Source organism: Octopus bimaculoides, chromosome 3, assembly GCF_046866305.1.
Source record: "Octopus bimaculoides isolate indiv1 chromosome 3, ASM4686630v1, whole genome shotgun sequence".
Lineage (NCBI taxonomy): Eukaryota > Metazoa > Mollusca > Cephalopoda > Octopoda > Octopodidae > Octopus > Octopus bimaculoides.
The window spans coordinates 8,716,489-8,739,727 of NC_142930.1; the positions used below are offsets into that span (position 1 = coordinate 8,716,489).

General features: G+C 36.7%; 1 protein-coding gene across 2 annotated transcripts in view; it reads right to left on the reverse strand.

Annotated features, from left to right (window-relative positions):
- LOC149136447 (uncharacterized) overlaps window positions 1-23,239 on the reverse strand; it is a 369,279-nt gene that overhangs the window by 255,122 nt on the left and 90,918 nt on the right. The window contains exon 2 of one of the 2 annotated variants that reach the window (XR_016240971.1): window positions 4,759-4,896. The exons of the other annotated variant lie outside the window; for it this stretch is intronic. The gene's annotated coding sequence lies outside the window, so the exon portion shown is untranslated. Of the gene's footprint in view, window positions 1-4,758; window positions 4,897-23,239 lie in introns of those variants that run through there. 2 annotated transcript variants of the gene reach the window in all.

Consider the following 23,239-nt stretch of genomic DNA (forward strand, 5'->3'; position numbering starts at 1 on the left):
ATCAACCCACCCAAAGAATGGGTGAAAGATTTGAAAGAGAGGACAGTGGTTCTGAGGACTTAGTCAAGCTCCTTGGACACCATTGTCTCCTTTTCCAGACCAGAGATAGAAGAACTGGCGGAATATATGCTGATGATAAGGCATATTGCCAGGGGTCCCAAATATGCAACTGTATAATTGCTGTTCGAGACCCTGGAGATGGCGTGTAAGTTCGTCAGTCAGTTCCTGGAAGGGGAAAGGATTGTTTCTTCCCTCATATTGTGGGAGAAAATGCAAGCGTACGTGGGTGTGTGGGTTTCCGCCAGGGATTAAGCCCGAATGGATAGCAGAAACTGTCCGACGGGGACTTGGTAGCAGTAAGGACACCAAATTGCTAGATGTAAAAGTGTTGGGTCGGGGCTAAAGCCGTGTTGACTCTGTGGACCCAGTTAGCCGCTGACAGTCTGGTTTTTCCAGACTACTTGACTATGGCTGGATCAAGGTAACCTATGATCTTTGAGGGACGCCCCCAAGTGTCACGTGTGCCTGGAGCCCGGCCATATAAAGAAGGATTGTCACCGGGACCAGAGAGTGGCCCAAGAGCAGTCAATTTATAAAGAACGCAGTCCTGCTCAGCAGGGGGAAAAATGAGGAGGCGGAGGCCTCACCTGAAAGAGGGAAAAAGAGAAAGGCGGGCATTGATAGTAGCCCACTGAAACCTCACATAAATGTAGAGGTGGAAGGAGAATTAAGGCCCCCGGCTAAACCGGAGGACTCCTCCTCCCACTGGAAAAAAAAAAGAAAAAGAGAAAAGAAAAAATGGTATGCCGACGGTTGAACTGCCGACGGACGTTGAACCATCTTCGGGTGGACTTATGCCTATCCCGTAACGGAGGAAGAGGAATTATTGGTCTTCTTCTACAGAGGCGGAGAAGTGGAGGAGAGCTGGAAAAGCACCAGAAGGGAGCAAATTTGACCTGCACACCTGATCCCGAATGGCCTCTGCAGATAGCTGTGGAGGTCATAACGTTGGCCGTGTTGCAAAGGTTGAAGAGGCTTAATAAGGAACATGGCTTGTGGCCGGGCGACGCCGACACGTCACCCACTTTATGCTTAAAAGAGGCGTGGGTGATGGCGGAAGATGGGGAAGAGCATATGGTAATTTCAGAGTTTCCTTTTTCCCAAAGTGGATCAAATCAAATTTACTTTCATTTAAAAGCATATCATCTGCAAATATTTTCAATGTAGAACTCGGAATCTTGAGTTAGTAACCCGCGCTCTTAACCATTACGCCATATGCCCGCTCTTAACCACTACGCCGTATGCCCACAGGCACATGACGTAGTGGTTAAGCGCGCGGGCAACTAACCCTAAGATTCTGAGTTCGATTCTAGGCTGTGAACTGAATAATAATAATAATAATAATAATAATAATAATAATAATAATAATAATAATAATAAATGTCCGGATGTAGTACCAGGCAGTGGTTCTCATGGCTTCTGATCTTAATTGATTGGAAGTGTTATCATGTACATTGTTTTGTCTTGATATAAAAAGATGGTCTACAGCAAATATTCTGCTCAATACCACAGATTTGCTTGTCAGTTGTTTGACCTTAACCAGTTGAGCATGTCCCTTGGTGGCGGATGATATGTGCATCTCTGATCAGGAGCAGAAGTAGTGGGGGAGCATCATGGCCATGTGTTGAGAAGAATTCTTTGGGGTTTGAATAATTCACCTTTGGAAACATGGGTGTTTTGCTCAACATCCTTATAGAAACTTTATTCGGGGACCTTTTGAGCGGGATGGGCTACTCGACCTGAAGAAAATTCTAACTGGGCCTCACCTGCGAGGTCATGCGCTGTTTATCTTGATGTGAAATCACCATGTCGCGCAATATGGTTGTGATGCATGTGCCTGGTGTACCCTTATAAGACGGGTAGTCATGATGGGTATAATGGGCTTCGTATATTTTACCCCAGTGTCACTTTGATGGCATGCACTGCTCTCTCACTCAATAATAATAATAATAATAATAATAATAATAGTAGTAGTAATAGTAATAATAACAATAACATCGAAAAACACCTTAGGAATGAGAACCCAGGTTCGAAATTTCCCCAAGACACCTGATGAAGGCTGGAGGGTATATCAGCCGAAACGTTGTGTTAAGAACAAACAAGATGAGGAAAAATATCCGTCAAATGTAAATAATGTAAGTTGGGTTAGGAAAAACTCATCCATGAAATCAAAAATCAATTCGATTGCTTCCTTATCAGGGGTTGAGGCCGAAAAACCTAGTTGTTTGTGGACCAATCAACACCGGAAAGGTTGAAGTTCCGCATCATTAATATGTTGTCCGCATGACACTGATGGATGAAATACTTTATTCTGTTGAGGCATTCCTTGAAGCGTAGAAAAGGAGTTAAGGGTGGCCAATAGAGCCCAACTACTATTTAATCGATCGTTGTTGTCTCCCTATGTACAGACGTAGTGGCAAAGGACTCGTTTGATTTGCTCACTTGCATATGTCCCAGAGGGGAGGAGGACACACTTGTGGTTTGCTCGTTCAGTATTTCACTTATTCTATTGGGTTTTGCAATCATGGAGCCATTTTCTTGGAACAAAGTCATAGGGCTTATTTTTACATTGTTATAACACAGGCTTTCTTTATCTGAACTTCCTTTTTCATGGGAATATTGAAAAGTTGTTTTAGTCTCTAACGGTGTTCTTTTTCCTGACATTTTCGCTGTTTTTGATTGTTTATTTACATGGTATGCAATCTTAATTATTCATCTCATTAGAACTTTTCTCTTCTTTGGAACTTCATTCTTGTGCAAGTTGGTTTTTCTCTCCGGGACAAGTTTAATGTATATGGCTTGTATCACAGACATGAATTCGTTAAGTTTAAAGTCACTGTCATGTGTAGCAAGACATTTATGCTAAATCTGCTTGAAGGTTTTTCTCTATAAATTTCCAGTTTGCTTTGCGCAAATTCAGACTGGATAAAGTTTAGGTGGTTCTTACAGGCTACATGTTTCGATGATAACTTCTTACTTATCATCCAAAACTGACGTTGGTGTCACTTCACATTATGAATGGGTTCCATATTATTTGTGAAGCAGAAATCCAAAATATTGTTAACCCTGGGCGGAGTGCTACTTGCTCCTTAAATACCATGTTGGTGAGCTTGAGCAGAGATATTGCTTGCTTTATTTATGCCGTGTCGTTCCTGAACGAAAGCAGCCTTCAGACCATCTGACACTGGATAGGGTAAATTCTCCCACAAGGAGTACACTGATATATTGGTCCAGTTTTGTTAGTACTTCTATTTTCGTCAGACTTCAAACTTATCCATATGATTTGGAGCATTTGGTGGGTGATATGTAATAAATATATAACTTCTTAGAGTCTTATATGTACTATTTGTGTCTCCCATACCGAGTTTGAATGTGACAACAAACAAGTGGTGTGAGATGTGCGCAGATATACAACTTAGCCGTGATTCCTTTCTCTCCTGTTAGTTCTTAATATACCATACTATTCAATGTGGAGGCGCAATGGCCCAGTGGTTAGGGCAGCGGACTTGCGATCATAGGATCGCGGTTTCGATTCCCAGACCGGGCGCTGTGAGTGTTTATTGAGCGAAAACACCTACAGCTCCACGAGGCTCCGGCAGGGGATGGTGGCGAACCCTGCTGTACTCTTCCACCACAACTTTCTCTCACTCTTACTTCCTGTTTCTGTTGTGCCTGTAATTCAAAGGGTCAGCCTTGTCACACTGTGTCACGCTGAATATTCCCGAGAACTACGTTAAGGGTACACATGTCTGTGGAGTGCTCAGCCACTTGCACGTTAATTTCACGAGCAGGCTGTTCCGTTGATCGGATCAACTGGAACCCTCGACGTCGTAAGCGACGGAGTGCCAACAAACAAATACTATTCAATAGGTATTTCTGCAACTATTGTATCAAATGTTAGATGAGTTTCAGTGAGTGTTATACATACAGCATGCAATTAGATCTCTCAGGTAGGGAAATATATATTTATGAGAAGTGGGCGTGTGTAAGTGTCTGTTAGTGTGTGTGTGTAAGTGTGTATATGAGTTTGTATATAATAAATATACATGCACATATCTTAAATATATATTTCCCAGTCATTAATCTGATGCATGCAGTATTTTGCAATCAGAAATATCCACCAATATTTGATGAGCGCAGTATAGTTGAGAGGGTAGGAAAATGCTATTTATTACACTTATGCACTACGTTAGGACTTCAGCAGGCGAGCATCATTGAAAACAGGGACCGCGCGTGTCTATGAATGTGTGTGTGTGTGTGTGTGTGTGTGTGTGTGAGTGAGTGTGCGTGTATGTATATGTTTGAGAGAGAGAAAGAGCGAGAGAGAAAGAGAGGGAGAGAAAAAAGAGAAAGAGAGAGATAAGGAAAGACAGATAGAGAAACTTTCTCTAGTATAAGTCATTATTAGAAATAAAAACAAACACAGTGAATATGTGTAACTTCTTTTTTTCTTTTTCCGCCTATCTCTAACGCCTCTATTTCTCTCCGTCCTTCTTTGTTTCACTGTTACCTGAAGTCTTCAACCTAATACAGATTCCTGTTATTTATAACCGGATGGTGTTAAAACGTTTTAGTACTTTGTTTCACCTTCAGTAATTCGTATTTAGTGTATACAGGAGATCTTAGTGTACTCATCCACCCACACTATCTTACAAAACATTTTCGTTTTCTCTGCTCAGATGTTATAGTCAGACTACTGGAGTTGTAATCAAAGGAAATAAACTTCACAGCAAAAACGGCTGCCTTTTTGGTTCTAAAATACCTATAATCTTTCTTTTTCTTTTCTCTTTTCTTTTTTCCTTTTGTACTAAACTGTCTGTTTCAGATTTTCAGAAACTGGAAGGAAAAAAACTAAAATAAACGTTATGCAAATCACATATTCAAGTGGAAAGAAGAAATTTCTAAGGAAACGAAAAACAAACTTGTTTTCTTTAGTTCCAGCCATGCTTAAAACCACCATCACCCCGCATTCCAACTCATCTCTCTACTCTGCTCGACCTACTAGTGTTTACTGGATCAAATACAGCTGTACCAGGTAAGCTTTATGTAGTTCTAACATATAAGATGCTTATTTTACGAACTTACACTATAAAAATAGAAACCAGGTAACTGACGGATTGGATTGCCCAATTACATAATTATTTACAAATTTTCTTCCATTTTTTTTTTCTCACACATTTGTTTTACTTTCTAAGAGTCGTCCAAAAGAAAGAAAGAAAGAAAGAAAGAACTGAGGAAAGAAAATCTAAGAGAGCTGCTACATTTTTCACTTTACGCCTGACGAGATCAGTTTGTATATTTGGAATCATTAACCGACTTTTGACTAGTTTTCGTCATTTTGGCGAATGGTTTCAGCAAAAGGAACCGATTTCATAGTTTATCTTTGATTTTATTGAACAACATTTTATTAGATGTGTAAGACCATATTGCAACGTAGAGTTATGAAGCAAAGCAACTGAAAATTCACTATAAATTCGCTATAATTACACACCTCAGTTTTATCAGATAAATTCGGTGAATTGAATCTTGGTACGTATTAAAATTTCATCGGTTGTTTGTAGTCGGGTAGCATAATAGAAGAGAAAACAAAACTTCACTTAGTAACAGAATACTGAGATACCACCAGAAAAAAAAAAAAACTAGATACCAACAGAAAAAAACTGTTTTTGTTTTTTTGTTTTTTGCTTGTTTGTTTTCTTTTTTTTTTCATTAGGTATACAAAGAATGGAGATGGGGAACTGCAACACTCGTGGTATTTGCTCAGAGCATTAGTAGCGTAAATGAAATATAATATATTCGATCAGATATCATAAAACATGTTACCGAGTAGCCCTCCGGGAACTTACCGTGTGTGCTTTAGCTACCATCTAATGGATGAAAACATTAATCACAAGCCAACGACAGAATTTCTATGTGGCTGTCCGACGTGTTAGAAATAGCAACTAGTTCACTCTAAAACCAATCCTCCCATTATAGGAAGAAAATACTTTGTAGCACCAAGCATATTAGTCATTAACCGAAGACGAGATTCTCGGGCCAAATATATCATAAATCTTATAACATATTAACTAAATCTGACTGCATAAATATAATTTTAGTTTCGTTGGCGCAAGACCATAAATTTGTTGGAAAGAGTGAAATTAATTGTATCTACTCCGGTGCCTGTCCGGAAGTTTTTTGCCACCCTGGAATCACTAGACGGTTGATAAAGTTCGAGATACAAATGAAAAGCAAAGCTGACCGCGACAGGATTTCCATTAATAATTTAAATGAAATTAAACACAGTAAGAAATTTTAGTCTAGTCTGATGCTCTGCTTTTTCTGACACTCTACTATCTTTGATCACAAAAATATTCCCTAAATGAAGTGTGGATATTAATAAAAGTAAATTGATCACCGTCGGTTATCTATTACGGTTATTCAGTTGTTCAAATGGATGAACTACCCGCTAATGGAAATTTATGCGAATGAGGCCAAATATTCCACTCATTAAGGTTCGGTGTGGCATATTAACACATTGCTAAATTGTGAAGAATACGGGTGTATATAAGCCACCTTTGCGTAATTCATCCTGTATTTTTCCCCCCTTTTTTGCGTCCAGCACGAAAATATTTGCTATTTATACCCGGCCTTAAAGAGTTGATATAGTAGTCAAATAGAACCAGCGTAACACAAAATATGACAAGGCCGGACCTTTGAATTACGGATGGAATCCACCCGACGGGGTTCTTAACAGTTTCATTCTACCCAGTTTTACTCTCAATGCTTGTGGCGACCTGAAGCTATGGTAAATAACACTTGTACAAAATGTTGCAAAGTGAGATCGAACTCAGGGCCTCATTGCAAACTTAACTATTTGGCCATACTGATTTCAATAGTAATAGCAGCTGGTTCAGTAGAAATGGCCGAAGCAGGAAAGTTCTGAGTTACATGTTTTACAACATATAGAAGAATACAGTTTTTTGGTGTTGATTGAGTCAGTAAAATTTGGTTTCAATCTCGACATGCAATAACGTTTTACATATTGCCTATCGTCCACTTTAGATCTACACTCTCAAATTTCTTGAAAAAGGATCAATGTCTTCCCTAGAATTATTTAAGCTTAGAGGGGAGAGGTATAAATTATTTATAATTAATTATTAGTGTGTATTAGCACAGGAACACAAATTTGTATGAGAAGGGATAAATTCTTTTGGTTTCAAAGCGAAGAACTCTGAAATGTCAGTTTCGACCTCCTCCTGGCTTGCGAAAGTTATGTCCCCCAAATGATTCTGTAAACTACGAAACAAATGGTAGTCTGAAGGAGCAAGGTCGGGAGAATAAGGTGGATGAGAAATTTTTTCTCAACCAAGCTCTTCGATCTTCTGTGATGTGATCTTTGCAGTGTGGTATCGCGCATTGTCCTGATGAAACATCGCTCCTTTTCGATTCACTAAAGCGGGTCTTTTTTTCTTCATAGCTTGGTTCAAACGCTCTAATTGCTGACAATAGACTTGAGCATTGATTGTTGCATTAGGTGGTAACAGTTCAAAGTGAATTACTCCTTTGCAATCCCACCAGGTAGAGAGAAGAACCTTTTTCCCAAGAAGCTCCCTTCTCTGTCGTGAGTTCAATTCGCAGCGACGCGTTGTGTCCCGGAGCAAGACACTATTTCAACCGGAGTCACTGCTCTGAGACTTCAAATATTTAGACTCATGGGTCGACTTGCCGAGTAAGAAATAAAAATGAGGAAAGCTTTTCTATAGAGGCCCTGAGTGACATGGTTAATGTGCGGAACTTCAAACACCACTAACGAAACAGCTGTTTCTTGTATGCAATGCACCAGTAGACTTCATATGACAATGTTTCTATGAGTGCTGGACTCTGAAGTTTATCCTACATAAGTTTCTGAATGGGTGCTACACCAGAATAGCTGAGTGCCGTACTTGACACCAACCATGACGAGCACGTTAAGGACAAATGTATATGTATAGGCACAAGAGTGGCTGTGTGGTAAGTAGCTTGCTTACCAACCACATGGTTCCGGGTTCATTCCCACTGCATGGCACCTTGGGCAAGTGTCTTCTACTATAGCCTCGGGCCGACCAAAGCCTTGTGAGTGAATTTGGTAGAGAGAAACTGAAAGAAGCCCGTCGTATATATGTATATATATATGTGTGTGTGTATATGTTTGTGTGTCTGGGTTTGTCTCCCCAGCATCGCTTGACAACCGATGGTTGTGTGTTTACGTCTCCGTAACTTAGCGGTTCGGCAAAAGAGCCCGATAGAATAAGTACTAGGCTTCCAAAGAATAAGACCTGGGGTCGATTTGCTCGACTAAAAGGCGGTGCTCCAGCATGGCCGCAGTCAAATGACTGAAACAAGTAAAAGAGTAAAAGGAGTAAAGAGAGAGTATATGGGATCATCAAGGCTGAGTGAAAAAAATAGCATTCAGAAGAATGGGGTTTGACCAGTCACTGCCAAAGCAGATCTTAGTGAGAAAAAGTGGGTGTTCTAAACTTTTGGGTAGCCGAAACGCATTTCATTAAAAATAATCATCTTAAATCGTCGAAACAGTCGAGACATACTGAAACATATAAATTGTTCCTCAAACAGTAACAATGCCGAGCTTCCTGATTTGGCAGGTCAACAAGATGGTGTCAAAGTAATCGGCGCCTCGTGATGGATTTTTCAAGTCCAAGAATGTTCGCTATTGAACAATACCAATTATGTAACAATGTACGCTCTATAGTTATGTGTAACGTTATTTTAACTAAATTTTGTATCACTCTGTCTGACTGTATTTATCTATCTATTTATCTATCGAACGTCTAAAAGGTTTGTCTATTTATTCGTCCATCCATATACGTATACCCAGCTATCTATCAGTATGCCTATCCATCTAACTATCTATTTATTTATCAAATGATTCAGCCATTAATCTAAATTATAAAACCGGCAAACAACTGATGTCAGTTGAGTTTCTTATGTACATCACGTCTATCCTCACTTTCTATCTTTTACTCTCAGATTCAACATCTTCATTGAAAACTTCTCCACTGTATTTATTAAAAGTCAACTCCTCGCTGACTACCCGCTAATGGAAATTTATGCGAATGAGGCCAAATATTCCACTCATTAAGGTTCGGTGTGGCATATTAACACATTGCTAAATTGTGAAGAAGATGGGTGTATATAAGCCACCTTTGCGTAATCAGCTATTTCATTAATTCATCCTGTATTTTTTCCCCCTTTTTTGCGTCCAGCACGAAAATATTTTCTATTTATACCCGGCCTTAAAGAGTTGATAGAGTAGTCAAATAGAACCAGCGTAACACAAAATATGACAAGGCCGGACCTTTGAATTACGGATGGAATCCACCCGATGGGGTTCTTAACAGTTTCATTCTACCCAGTTTTACTCTCAATGCTTGTGGCGACCTGAAGCTATGGTAAATAACACTTGTACAAAATGTTGCAAAGTGAGATCGAACTCAGGGCCTCATTGCAAACTTAACTATTTGGCCATACTGATTTCAATAGTAATAGCAGCTGGTTCAGTAGAAATGGCCGAAGCAGGAAAGTTCTGAGTTACATGTTTTACAACATATAGAAGGATACAGTTTTCATCTTCATTGAAAACTTCTCCACTGCATTTATTAAAAGTCAGCTCCTCGCAGACTATCGGGGATTACGGAACAGCTCATTTATAAGCCTGCGAGCACTGAGACCAACCCCAGACAGTTGATATATCCAGAACAGAATACAAGACTATGTGTATATATATATATATATATATATATATATATATATATATATATATATATATTATTATTATTATTAAAAAATAGGGTAACAAATCATATATTAATTAATATCGATTAATTACCAGGAAGCTAGCACATTTAAAGAATCAAAGAGATTCAGAAACAGTATCTGCAATCTCAGGGGATTAAAGTACATTTTTATATATGACGTTGACCACTAACGTGGACATTTAATGTGCTAGAAATAGATTACATCTTGTGTCTAATAAGACCTAAATTGTTTAGGTCTTATTAGACACAAGATGTGATCTATTTCTAGCACATTAAATGCCCACGTTAGTGGTCAACGTCATATATAAAAATATATATATATATATATATAGAGAGAGAGAGAGAGAGAGTGTGTGTGTGTGAGAGACGGGCGCGCGCATGTGTTATTAAGGTAGCTATTCGCAATTTACAACCGAAAGGCAACAAGTATAGTTGCCACTAAAGTGATAGAGAGTGCTAGTCAGCACCAGCGTCGCTAGAAATAAGAGTTAAAACAACTCTTTGCCACGTGATATCACTTTTCTAAAGACTGACAAGGGAGACCAGTTCCCTACGACAAGCGAGATCTGAAATCAGAGCTGATATGACTCCATCTCGCTTGCCGTAGGGGGCTTGTCTCCCTTGTCAGTCTTTAGAAAAGGGTTCTCACGTGGTTAACAGTTGTTTTGACTCTTATTTCTAGCAATACTAGTGCTGACTAGCATCCGCTGTTACTTTAGTGACGACTATACTTGTATGTATATATATATATATAGATAGATATATATATATATATATATATATATATATATATATATATATATATATATATATATATATATATATATATATATATATATATATATATAGTTTTCAACTGACATACTCTTGCCAACCTTTTCTGCTTTGAAGGTGTCGGTGTACATATTCTTAAAGGCTGCTTTGGCAACTTACTGACGTCACTATCTCGGAAAACTACAGATTTTTTCCAGAAGCAAGAACAGATCAAGAAAGGTTTTTAATGTGGTCCTTGCAGTCGCTGACCCCAAAAGATGCTAGAGATTTCAATCAAACATTTGCCTATAAAGTGGTCATGTGGCATGGTTTCTTTTATGTTTTGTTCTTTTTTTAGAATTCATGTTTGTTTATTCGTATATATTTCTGTATGCATATTTATTCATAGCCACCTGCATTTGTATTCTAGTTGTTAATACCCGTCTATGTATCTTGTAATATGATGTAAACTTTGTTATGCTTATCTTAATTTAGTTTACATTGCTACAAGTAACTGTAAGCTTCATAGCCTCGGTAGCTGGAATGACAACGATCCTTTATGTGTGTTTCACAAAAGACTAAACCAATTGAAGATCCTGCAGTTTATCAGCAGGTTCTATTTTCAAAACAAGATAAAATATGTTTATTTAATATAAGGTACATGACTTTTTTATACATATTTATGATGTGTGGGGGTTTGTGTGTGAATGTGTGTGTGTGTGTGTGTGTGTACTTCATATTCGCTTCATAACAGCGATCTCACCGTGCTAAACTAGAACTATTCAAACTGCAAAGTAAAGCTATATCTAAACTCATAACTAATTCCACCTAGGAATCTAATTAATCCCGGTGAAGTACACTAAAACCAAACCAAACATAAAAACAGCCCACCGGGCAGTATCAAGCAGAAACATGACGAAACAACAAATTCCAGTTTAACAACGGGAAAATGTTCATCTTCTGCTACTTATCGGATGTCAGCTTGATTTCGATACTTAAGGTAGAAACACTACTTCCGTTATAGTCAAATAGCTTTATGGGAAAAAGTCCAACACTGTTTGGGAATATGCAATCCAAATACCCGTACCTGGACCTCAAATCATAAATGGACATGTTCCAAACATCAACATACACGATAAAAGCTAAAACATAAATATACTTAGTAGTAGTAATTAACAAGATACACGAGACAAACTATGACCAACTTGCATCGTACACATAAACTTACACGACGAAAATTAATATTTACCAATAATAATTGATAAGTAACAATATACTTAGAAATAAATTGCTTATTAATACATTTTACAGTATGCTTGACATAGCTGTGTATTCAAGCAGTTTACTTTGCAACGATGTATTTTCAGTTTCATTCTCAATTCTCGTCACAAGTGTCAATTTCTATAAACCTGAATTTGATCGACAGAAACCCTGTAGAATCCCGCTGTGTGTGTGTGTTTATATTTACCTCTTGATAACCAGTTTGGGTTTGTTTACGCCCTCATAAATTTGCGCTGCGCCAAAGAGCCTGATAGAATAAATACCAGGTTTAAAATAAGTACTTGAGTCAATTTGTTCGAAAAAACTTACAAGGCGGTACTCTAGCATGGTTTCAGCCTAATGACTGGAATGGGTAAACACTAAAAGAGAATAAAAAACACATCAAGATGCAAAGGATGTCATATACCTCACGCTAGACCATCTAGACGATACAATCAAAGAGCTACTATTTTTTTCATCCGATCTATATGGACTCACGTGTGCTAAAGGAAAATTCTTATTAGTTACCAAAACTCGCTAAGGTAAATGAGGCACAATGTGCAAAAATTTAACACGTTAGTCATATTGTATACATTAGTAACTACAGATTTATTGCAAATTTCAACAGAGAAGTCCAGAGAATTAATCTTATTTATATCTTTGCCACATCTGCTAGCCTTCACATTTCTCGGATAAACTTTTTATAATAAACATTCAAAACAACTATAATTTGGAAAAATATCATCTATGTATTTATGCCAGACACTTAGCGGCCTGACAATAAATCACTAAGGAAACTAAATTCGCTTGGCGTTAAGTCGGCTAAGGACTACAATTACCCTTGTGGAAATCCCTCTAATTTGTCTACGTACTTTACTCGCAAACGAAATATATGCATTATCTAAAACAAACATAACACTTTTAACTTATATTTTTTTATACTATTAAACCCATTGACATAAAACCGCCTCCATTTTAAATCGATATTATACATACATCAATATACATGCACACTCATATCTATGTGCATATATATATATATATATATATATATATATATATATATATATATATATATATACTACATTCGTACGCTAGGTTTATTAATTTAAATATCTTCTCTGCCAGTTTTGAATCTAAATGGGTTTAATTTATTCCTATCGTTCATTTATTGGACTGCAACCATGTTAGAGCACTGCTTATTAGGCTTCTAGTCGAACAGTTCGATTCCAGTACCTTGTTTGAAAATCTGGTACCTATTCTACTAGTATGCCCGACCACTAAGTTACGCAGACGTAAACAAACCAACACCGGTGTAACTTGGTGCTGGGAGACAAACATGAAGACACAAGCAGACGGATAGATAGATAGATAGATAGATAGATAGATAGATAGATAGATAGATAGATAGATAGATAGATAGATAGATACGACGGGTTTCTTTTAGTTTCCAAGTTTCCATCTACCAAATCCACTCACAGGGCTTTGGTCAACCAGGGAATATAGTAGAAGAGAATTGCCCTAGGGGCCATGAAGTGTAACTGAACCAGGAAACGAAGTTATGGAGCAAACTTTTTACTATACAACCATACCTGCACCTATGCGTAGAATGATCATACACACGCCATCCTAATTTCTTTTGCACGAAAGCTAATGCTCCATAATAAACCCCGGAACTGCCGTAAATGACTTTATAATATTTAATAAAAACTGTTAACATACATTGCACTTCGTTAACTAAAATCATTTTTGATCAATCCGTAACCTTTCTTGTTCCAACTGTAAATCTACTTTTATTTAGTGTGTTGTGCAACTTCTGTTTCCAAAAATGCTTAGTATATGCTAGAACTACAAGTGTTGGTACAGTAATGATCCAGCTCCAGCGTTCGATCCTCGGTAGAGGGAAGTTGATAAACGAGCCAAACTTGTTATTTTCAATTTTGTACTTATCTTTATTTATGGTCGTGAATGGTGGTAATGACCGAAAATGTTCGGTGGCGAATACAAGCTTCCAAAATGAGGGCCGTCTGAAGGATCTTTGAAGTAACGTTACTCGACAGGATGCGTAGCTTGGAGATCACGAAGTCCCTCTAGATCGAGTTGTTTCTTCGTATTGAATGGTCACAGCTCCAGTATTATGGACACGTGATGAGAATGTGGCAGGAAAGAATCGCAAGACGGATTCTTCAAGACCAACCAACTAGCAAGAACGAGATGGTTTGTTAATTCCTGTAGTTTTAGTTGGTCACACTAGGAATTCCGGTTGGAAAATATGACGGTTGCTTCTGATAGAAACTTACGGAAAAGGAGGCTGAGGACTTTACTCTTGTGACCCTCCCATGAATAATAGGCAGAGAAGATGGCTGCCTAGCCGACTGGTTGCCTAGCCGACTGGCTAACTAGCTGTCTGGCTGGCTGGATGGCTGGCTGGATGGATAGGTTCATGGATAGATGGATATACTTTTCTTTAATTCTTTTACTTGCTTCAATCATTTAACTGAGGCCATGCTGGAGCACCACCTTAGATTTCTTTTTTATTAGAAGAAATCGACTTCGGGATTTGTTTTTTGTTTCTTTTATTTTTTTTTTGTACGCCTAGTACTTATTCTATCGGTCTATTTTGCACACCTGCTAAGTTACAGGGACGTAAACACACCAACATCGTTTGTCAAGCGATGGTGGGACAAACAGACACATACATAAATATACATACACACACGCATACATATGTGTGTATATATATATATACATATATATATATATATATATATATATATATTGTAGTATATTGCCACTTAAGTGTGGCTGACCCCTAGGGGTGGATGTTACTGTTGCTTTTAGCCCCAGGAGGACATCTCCTCCAGCTGGCTTATCGACACACGACTGTGTCCTGTTTGCCAAGGGAAGTTATCCCTCTCACCTCGATCTGCAGCACGAACGTATCCGGATTTCAGGGTTATTTCCCTTCGTCGGCGTCCGACAGCTGATGACCTTGGTGAGAGAGACAAAAACCTGGCAAACTTATATCTTCTTTTCCAGTGAAATTCTTCACTGATATTGAAAAGGTGAAAATAAGCAATGTTAATTCTCTAAATGAAGTATTAACAGTAACTGCACGATAAAGTGTAGTATATTGCCACTTAAGTGTGGCTGACCCCTAGGGGTGGATGTTACTGTTGCTTTTAGCCCCAGGAGGACATCTCCTCCAGCTGGCTTATCGACACACGACTGTGTCCTGTTTGCCAAGGGAAGTTATCCCTCTCACCTCGATCTGCAGCACGAACGTATCCGGATTTCAGGGTTATTTCCCTTCGTCGGCGTCCGACAGCTGATGACCTTGGTGAGAGAGACAAAAACCTGGCAAACTTATATCTTCTTTTCCAGTGAAATTCTTCACTGATATTGAAAAGGTGAAAACAAGCAATGTTAATTCTCTAAATGAAGTATTAACAGTAACTGCACGATAAAGTGTAGTATATTGCCACTTAAGTGTGGCTGACCCCTAGGGGTGGATGTTACTGTTGCTTTTAGCCCCAGGAGGACATCTCCTCCAGCTGGCTTATCGACACACGACTGTGTCCTGTTTGCCAAGGGAAGTTATCCCTCTCACCTCGATCTGCAGCACGAACGTATCCGGATTTCAGGGTTATTTCCCTTCGTCGGCGTCCGACAGCTGATGACCTTGGTGAGAGAGACAAAAACCTGGCAAACTTATATCTTCTTTTCCAGTGAAATTCTTCACTGATATTGAAAAGGTGAAAACAAGCAATGTTAATTCTCTAAATGAAGTATTAACAGTAACTGCACGATAAAGTGTAGTATATTGCCATTTAAGTGTGGCTGACCCCTAGGGGTGGATGTTACTGTTGCTTTTAGCCCCAGGAGGACATCTCCTCCAGCTGGCTTATCGACACACGACTGGAGTTCCAACACTGTCTGTTTTTTATGTTTTATTTATATTCCTGAAAAACCAATGTGAGATATGGAATATACAATATATAATATAATATAATATAAAAATGGATGGTACTATGAAATAAAATATTGAATGTCTTATTGAATATATAGAATATGTCTTATTGAATAGATATCTATTCAATAAGACATATTCCATATTTTCAATAAGACATTCAATACTTTATTTCATAGTACCATCCATTTTTATTTTATATTATATATTGTATATCATATTATATACTGTATATTCCATATTCTATATCCCACATTGGTTTTGCAGGAATATAAATAAAACATAAAAAACAGAGTGTTGGAACTCTTTTAAACAAAATAATATATTCCTCTATACACAATCATACAAAACCCCTTTTTTTGTATTTATTTTTACCCGCATATATATATATATATATATATATATATATATATATATATATATATATATATATATATATATATATATATATAAGTCAGTAAATAGTGGGGTTGTGTTAACCGCACGTGGAGAAATAATAGGAAAATGTAAAAAAGCCAGAATGCTGAACTGTACTTCTTTGTAAAAAAACATTTTCATTCTCCTTCTTGATAATTTGCTTCATCGCAATGAAAACCGGTTAGAAAAAATCTTCATTAAATTATGCTCCCAGTTCAGCATTCTGGCTTTTTTACATTTTCCTATATATATATATATATATATATATATATATATATATATATATATATATATATATATATATATATATATATATATATATATACGACGGGCTTCTTTCGGTTTCTGTCTACCAAATCCCCTCACAAAGCATTGGTCAGCCAGAGGCTATAGTTAAAGACACTTGTCCAAGGTGCCACGCAGTAAGTCTGAACCCGAAACCATGTGGTCGGGAAGCAAGTTTCTTACTACACAACCACGTCTGCGCCTATGTATATATATTATGCATATCATGGATCGATATATGAATTATTTATAAATGTATAAATGCACATACATGCGTATACTGATAAATTTAAATAGTGTCGAAAGAGTAATTACCAAAACAAAATTACCTCACAGTATGTTGCTTCGAAGCTTAATATTTTGTGTTTCAACACCAGCCAGTGTGGAAATTGTGTATCAACATTTCGAGGTCGCTAAAATTAGGTCAATTTTTTTTTACATTCTATACTAATTTATGGCTTTGTGTTATAGATATGCATTAATATGACACGTTTTGATTACTTTTATCCTAGATATTCCAGATAGTCTAGTAAACTACTATTATAAAATTGAAACCTTGAAAATGTATGATGATGTCGCTGCTGCTGCTTGTCTCCAAAGTCTCCAAAATCTGCGAAATCTATGGAAATGAGAGGCATTCTAGTTGTGCGTATCCAGACAGTTTGTCTCTGATAATATCATCTAATATGTCGTGCCTTCTTTTTAAAAATAAAAAGGAAAGGTTTTGGCTGCTATTTCGAAGAGATAGATGTTAGATAACTTGGAGTATTGAGTCTATAACAATATAGTCACCATTTCGAGGGATTTGATCTCATATCTTAATGAAACCTAGAATGTCTTGTTCTACAGAAAAAAATGGGGAAACATTTTAGTTGAGTTTAAACACTAAAAGAAAAAAAAACAGTAAAGATAAGTTCTCACAGATTCCTCTCAGTGGCCGATGTGATGAAGGAAAAACACTTTATTTATTGCTCAACTAAAGTAAAACAACTCTTCTTCTCGTATTATATTACAAATAATAAGTGAAGAAATCAGTCGTTTATGGAACTCTTTAAGTGAACCATATGCTGCAAGAGATGAAATACCATAAGAACCGGTAAGCACCAAACATTTTACAGCTCTTGTCAAAGATACATCCACTCTCCATAATTATTAGGTGAATACATAGAATAGACATATACGTAGCGCTCTGTGATTAATCAGTATGGAATTTTCTCTATCCCAGATAAAAAACAACAAAATAGAGTCAAATAGAGTGCAATATGTTATTGTATTAATTTTTTTTTTATCTACCCTAGACAGGTGAAAGTCGAAGTCTTGAAGATCAGGCTGGAACTGAGAATATAGAACGATTAAAAACAGTAGCCTTGCCATATTTATTCGACTACTCACCATCTTTGCCAGCTCACCACTTTTACTCTGTTAACGAAATGTGTGTACTAATCAGATTAAGATTTTTTTTTTACCACGATTCTACGTGGGCATTTGTTATTTTACATTGACAGAAACAACTGAGATCATTACTATATAAGTTGATGGCGAGTTATCTTGGGGTGTGAGATAAAGAACATACTGTTTAATGGATTAGAAATGAGTCATAGTATATTTAGGTATGATGTTACCGTGCGATTTACGGGAATTAATTGATAATTGATTGCTGTAGTGGAAAGAACATCTTTTTCTTCTAAATGCTCTTGTGTCAGATTTGATCACTAGTAATCTCCTTAAAAGGAAAAACATTTCTTATGAAAGATTTCCAGTGAGAAATGTCAATACATGAGGATATTATAATGATTAAATAAATATTTGATTTAAGTTTTGTTTAGCACTTAGCAAAATTAAAAGATTACTGTTTTTCTTCCACATAAAAATGTATTCAATAACAGGTATAAAGTGAGAAGAAAACGTGAATTCAAGCTGCAATATAAAATATAAACCTCAATTTGCACTAGAAGATTTTTTAAGATGTATGAAGATCAATATTTCAAGTTAATGGAATTTTGTGGTTAATGTTTCGACACCAACTTCGAATTTTCAATTATTCTTCGCCAATAATAAGTATAGCTCGGAATGTATTAAATATGGAATGTGAAGTAAATCCGAATAAATCTCAACTTTTTGCAATAATTTCTTTTCATAATTGTCAATTATTCGAGGTTTGATTAAATTCAGTCCAAGAATGAAAATTATAAAATGTGAATAAGTAACTTATCATGAAGTAACAAAACATCAATGACAAGATTTCATATTCACATGAAATTCCTTTTAGTTTTCCTTTTACAATTCAATCTCGTTCTACTTCTCATATTAAAAAAAGGCTATGAAAAAGTAGACAATAGCGAAGCGGATATCTGGGGAATAGTTTCATTTTTTTATTATATGAAATAATCATTTTGTGAATTGAGTTTCTTAGCTACACCCGTGTAATTCAACTAAGGAAGATTTTGTATACCACGGACAAAAAGATAAGACTCCGTTAATCAACATAGAAAACTTGAATGTAATCCTCTTGCTTCCGTAAATGAAACTAAAAACAGTATAGTAAGCATACAAATTTCACAAATGGAACACGGGATATTAAATACTTTCAGGAGTTATACAGAATACACTATGACTAAAAAGATATTACACACATAGATTGATATTACGGCATGGCTAATATGTTACGTAAGTAACCTTCGTACCAAGTTTGCCCAGACAAAAGTGATTGAGGTCATGAGGCAATGTTATCAACTACGATAGCGATAGTTACCAGGTGACAAGATGTTCATTAACTGCAATATATAGCGTTTCGCGATATATTTTGCAAAATTTTGACTGCAAAAGCATTTTTGAGATATGTTAGTGCAAAAGATCCTGTTAAGGTTTGAAACCTTAGACGGAAAATCAGAACACGTAAAATAGGTTGAATAACTTACTTTCCTTCATTTCCCTTTTTTTAACTTCCTTTCTAACCCTCATCTACCTGACGACTGTTTGCTACATCTATCCAGTTACCCAAAGGAACAAACATATCAGCAACTCACTTGAAGTAAACTTTCTTTTACCTCTTACTGTATTTATTGTAGTATCATCATATTTTATTTATGGCAATTTGATGAACAAATTATACGTAGTAGTAGTAGTAGTAGTAGTAGTAGTAGTATACTGCTGTAGTCAGTTTGCTAAACATTGCGGTTGTTGGCATTCTTCCAAGACTAACTGGAAATGGTGTCTGAACGAAAGATTCAGTTACAGTCACTTTGGCGGTTATCGTGCATTTCCTTCCCCTTTTCGACCTAAACGATTATATTTCCCAGCTACTGCAGTTCCTGCAGTCGTTGCTGCTGCTGATGCTACTGATGCTGCTGATGCTGCTCATGCTACTGTTGTTACCAATTCTTTCTTTTGTTCTTATTGCTCTTCTTATTTGCTCTTCATTGTTTTGGTGTGGCGAATGTTGTTTGTGTGAATGTGTGTGTACATACGAGTTAATGTGCAAGTGTTGCAACTGTTTTCTTATTTATGTATATACGAGTACTTCTTTGGCACCCTTGATTTTATGATAATAAGCGTATACATACCTATATACATGTGTGAGTGAGAGAGAGAGAGAGAGAGCAATAAAACAACTGATGTTTAATGATTATTTTTTCACTTGAACATCTCCAAAATTTTAAATGATTCACAAAGGTATACCATAAGGCTGAGATTCCCCAAAGACTGGTTAACATTTTAGCATCTCTCGCATCAAATGTTTTCAATATATTTAGATACTCTGGAGGCTAATTAACAGTATAACTAAGATACTTCTACTTCGATGTCAGAGTGATGTTGATGATTCTCACTGACAATGTTATCCATATCAGTACTTGATATTAATCAAATGAATCACCTGTGTTATCATGTTTAATGGGGTAACTGCGGTCGAGTGACCAAAACGGTAGAAAATAAAGTTAAATACTTGCGAGGATCTACTTACATATCTTTACGTTCTCAGTTCATATACTGCAAAGATGTACTTTAACGTTTATTCTTCTGTGGAACAGGCTATAAAATGGATTTCAATTGTTGCTTTTGTATATTAATTCCATGTCAGTCCTTGATCGAGCAGATTTTCAAAGCATTTAAATCTAAATTACTTAATGGGAAGCTTTTCATCCTGATCCATGATCAAAAAGCCTTCAGTCTCAGATTTGAGAACTGCTTTTTAACACGTGCTACAAGTTTTATTTGCATATTTCCATACTCTTCGGGGTTGGGGGAAGGCGTATCATTGCCTTTACATATGTTTGAATTGATTCGCTTAGAATTCACTTATTTGTCTATACCTACAGAAATGCTCATTATTGATGCTACCTATCTCATGAATGTGTCCAGGGTTTGTGTGGACGAAAAAGCCTTCAAGTCGCCAACTGCCTTCTAGTTTTCGATTCATGCTAAGCCCCAAAAAACTTCTTTTCCCTTTATAGTCTTCCTTTGTGGCTCTGTTAACTAGTAACTGATTTTTCAAGCTTTATCTACCTTTCCAGTATCTCTTCCATTATTCAGGAAACAGGCTATATTTCCCAATGTTAATATATATTCTTTTATATCATTACGTAAACTATTTGAAGGCAGGTTATAGATCTGTAGTTTATAGGACCAGCCGTTTGGAGATTATGATGGTTTACCTTAAGCGATCCAATCACGTGCTGCCTTCAACTACGTTAGGGTCTGATTAAACGTCTCTACTGCCACCTTATTTGTTTCTGTCAAATATTGTAACCAGAAATTCGGGATGTCAGGTGTTGATGCCATCTAGTTGTTTCCAATTATGTGGCGATACATGGCACATAAGCAAGATCACTGGATATAGGTATAGTAGCCACCAGCGAAACCAGTATTTCCGGTGCACATATACTCGTTTTCTTTTGTTTGTTTTTTGTCGACTGTAAGGCATACGCCTCGTTCGACCGACCAAAACTGAGTAGCATCGCAGTGTATTTTTTCGTAAAGTCCTGAGATGGAGGTAACAACAATCTTCCAGAACTTAGGTGCTAAGCTGGTAGTCCTGGATACGGAGTGTAATGATGGTGATGCTTTTAGACTAATGACTTGTTATTTCTCGACTGCGGCCAGTGACAAAGCTGCTTCACATATCTATAGAGTTCTTAAGAATATTCCACTCATTACTCTTAGAGAATGATAGGACGTTATGTGGAAGTAGACTGTAACAGATGTGTGTAAAAGCATGGAAAACATGTTTAGACACTTCCAACTAACACGTAACGAATAGATTTCCCAAACGTACTAAAGTAGTCTTAGACGATCGACACTGGGACATTTTAGGCGTACCTTGATAGTTTTATCAAGGTCATTACATAGGGCTAACGTCGAATAGCTACTGTTTCTGGTGACTGATTACACAAATGACAAATTTATAATCTGCACGATCCACCTATATAGAGCACTGTGTAGGTGGATCCACCTAAATAGGGCATTATATAGGCACGTTCTACTTATACAGGTCACGGAGCAGATTTCCAGCGCTGAAATCTTACATTGACCAGATTAGTGATTCTGAAACAAGAAAGCTGACGTATTAGTGGGAGGGGGTTAGTCATCAATTACAGAGAGTGAATTTCTGTGAAGAGAGCTATTAGTAAAGAATCAATAAGTTTTCGAAAAGTTGTGATTAGAAAAGATTGGATCGGAATGAAATAGATAATTAGTAGTCTCAAAGAGTTTTAGCTGGTGCTGTGTAGTGTAATCCATTGCAATTGCACCAGAGGAAAATTATCATATTCACATGACCACATGAATATTTAAGAATTGTAAAGTTTATAACTTTCGAATTTGCATTCGGATACATAAATCACATTATAGCTTGTTATTTGTATCACTATTAATAGTACTAATAATTATTTGTCATTATTATGATTAGTAATTGTTCGTAAATTTGCATAATTATGGTTTAAGATGGTTTTTAATTTTTATACTTTCGTTGTATAATATTACTGTTAGTTTTTATGGTTTACCGTAGAGGATTTTGTATGCGCTTTTATGATATTTTTGATAATGCATTCATCACCTCCGTAACTAGCATGCATTTAGTTTATATAATATTAATATAAATCTGATTCATTTACTATGCTTTCTTTGGGGTTTGTATATTTTTAATAGTTTGTTGGTCTGATGCATTTAGGTCGTTGCATTTCTTTAACTTTGAATTTGGAGGTATAATTTTCTTGAATGGATTATAGAATGTTTTCATTGTTGGATAGATTTTTTATAGTATATCCCAAATATAAGCATGTGTATGTGCATATGTGCGTGTGTATGTGTGTGAACGAATATCAAGTGCTGTTACTTCTTATATTGATTGGTCAAAGGTAATACAATTAGTGTATACATTACTATCAGATTCTTAATTTTAAGTTATATAAATCATCTGCTAATTGTGCAATTTTCTTTGTGAAGAAAGAAATAAAGAGAGGAACGAATTTTATATATAAGAAGCATTGGAATCGCAAACATCAAGAAACATTTTGTTTGGTACTTGTACGCATTCTACGTCAGTGGCTGCCCTCAAGTAGTCGTCTGTTGCCAGTTTTGTACTGTTAAATTTATCTTTTAAGTATCCATATAAAAAAAAGTTTTGTGGTGTGAAATCCGGTGAACGCTGAGGCTATTCTACTTATCCTCTTCGTCCAATCCAGCTATATGGCAAAGTCAC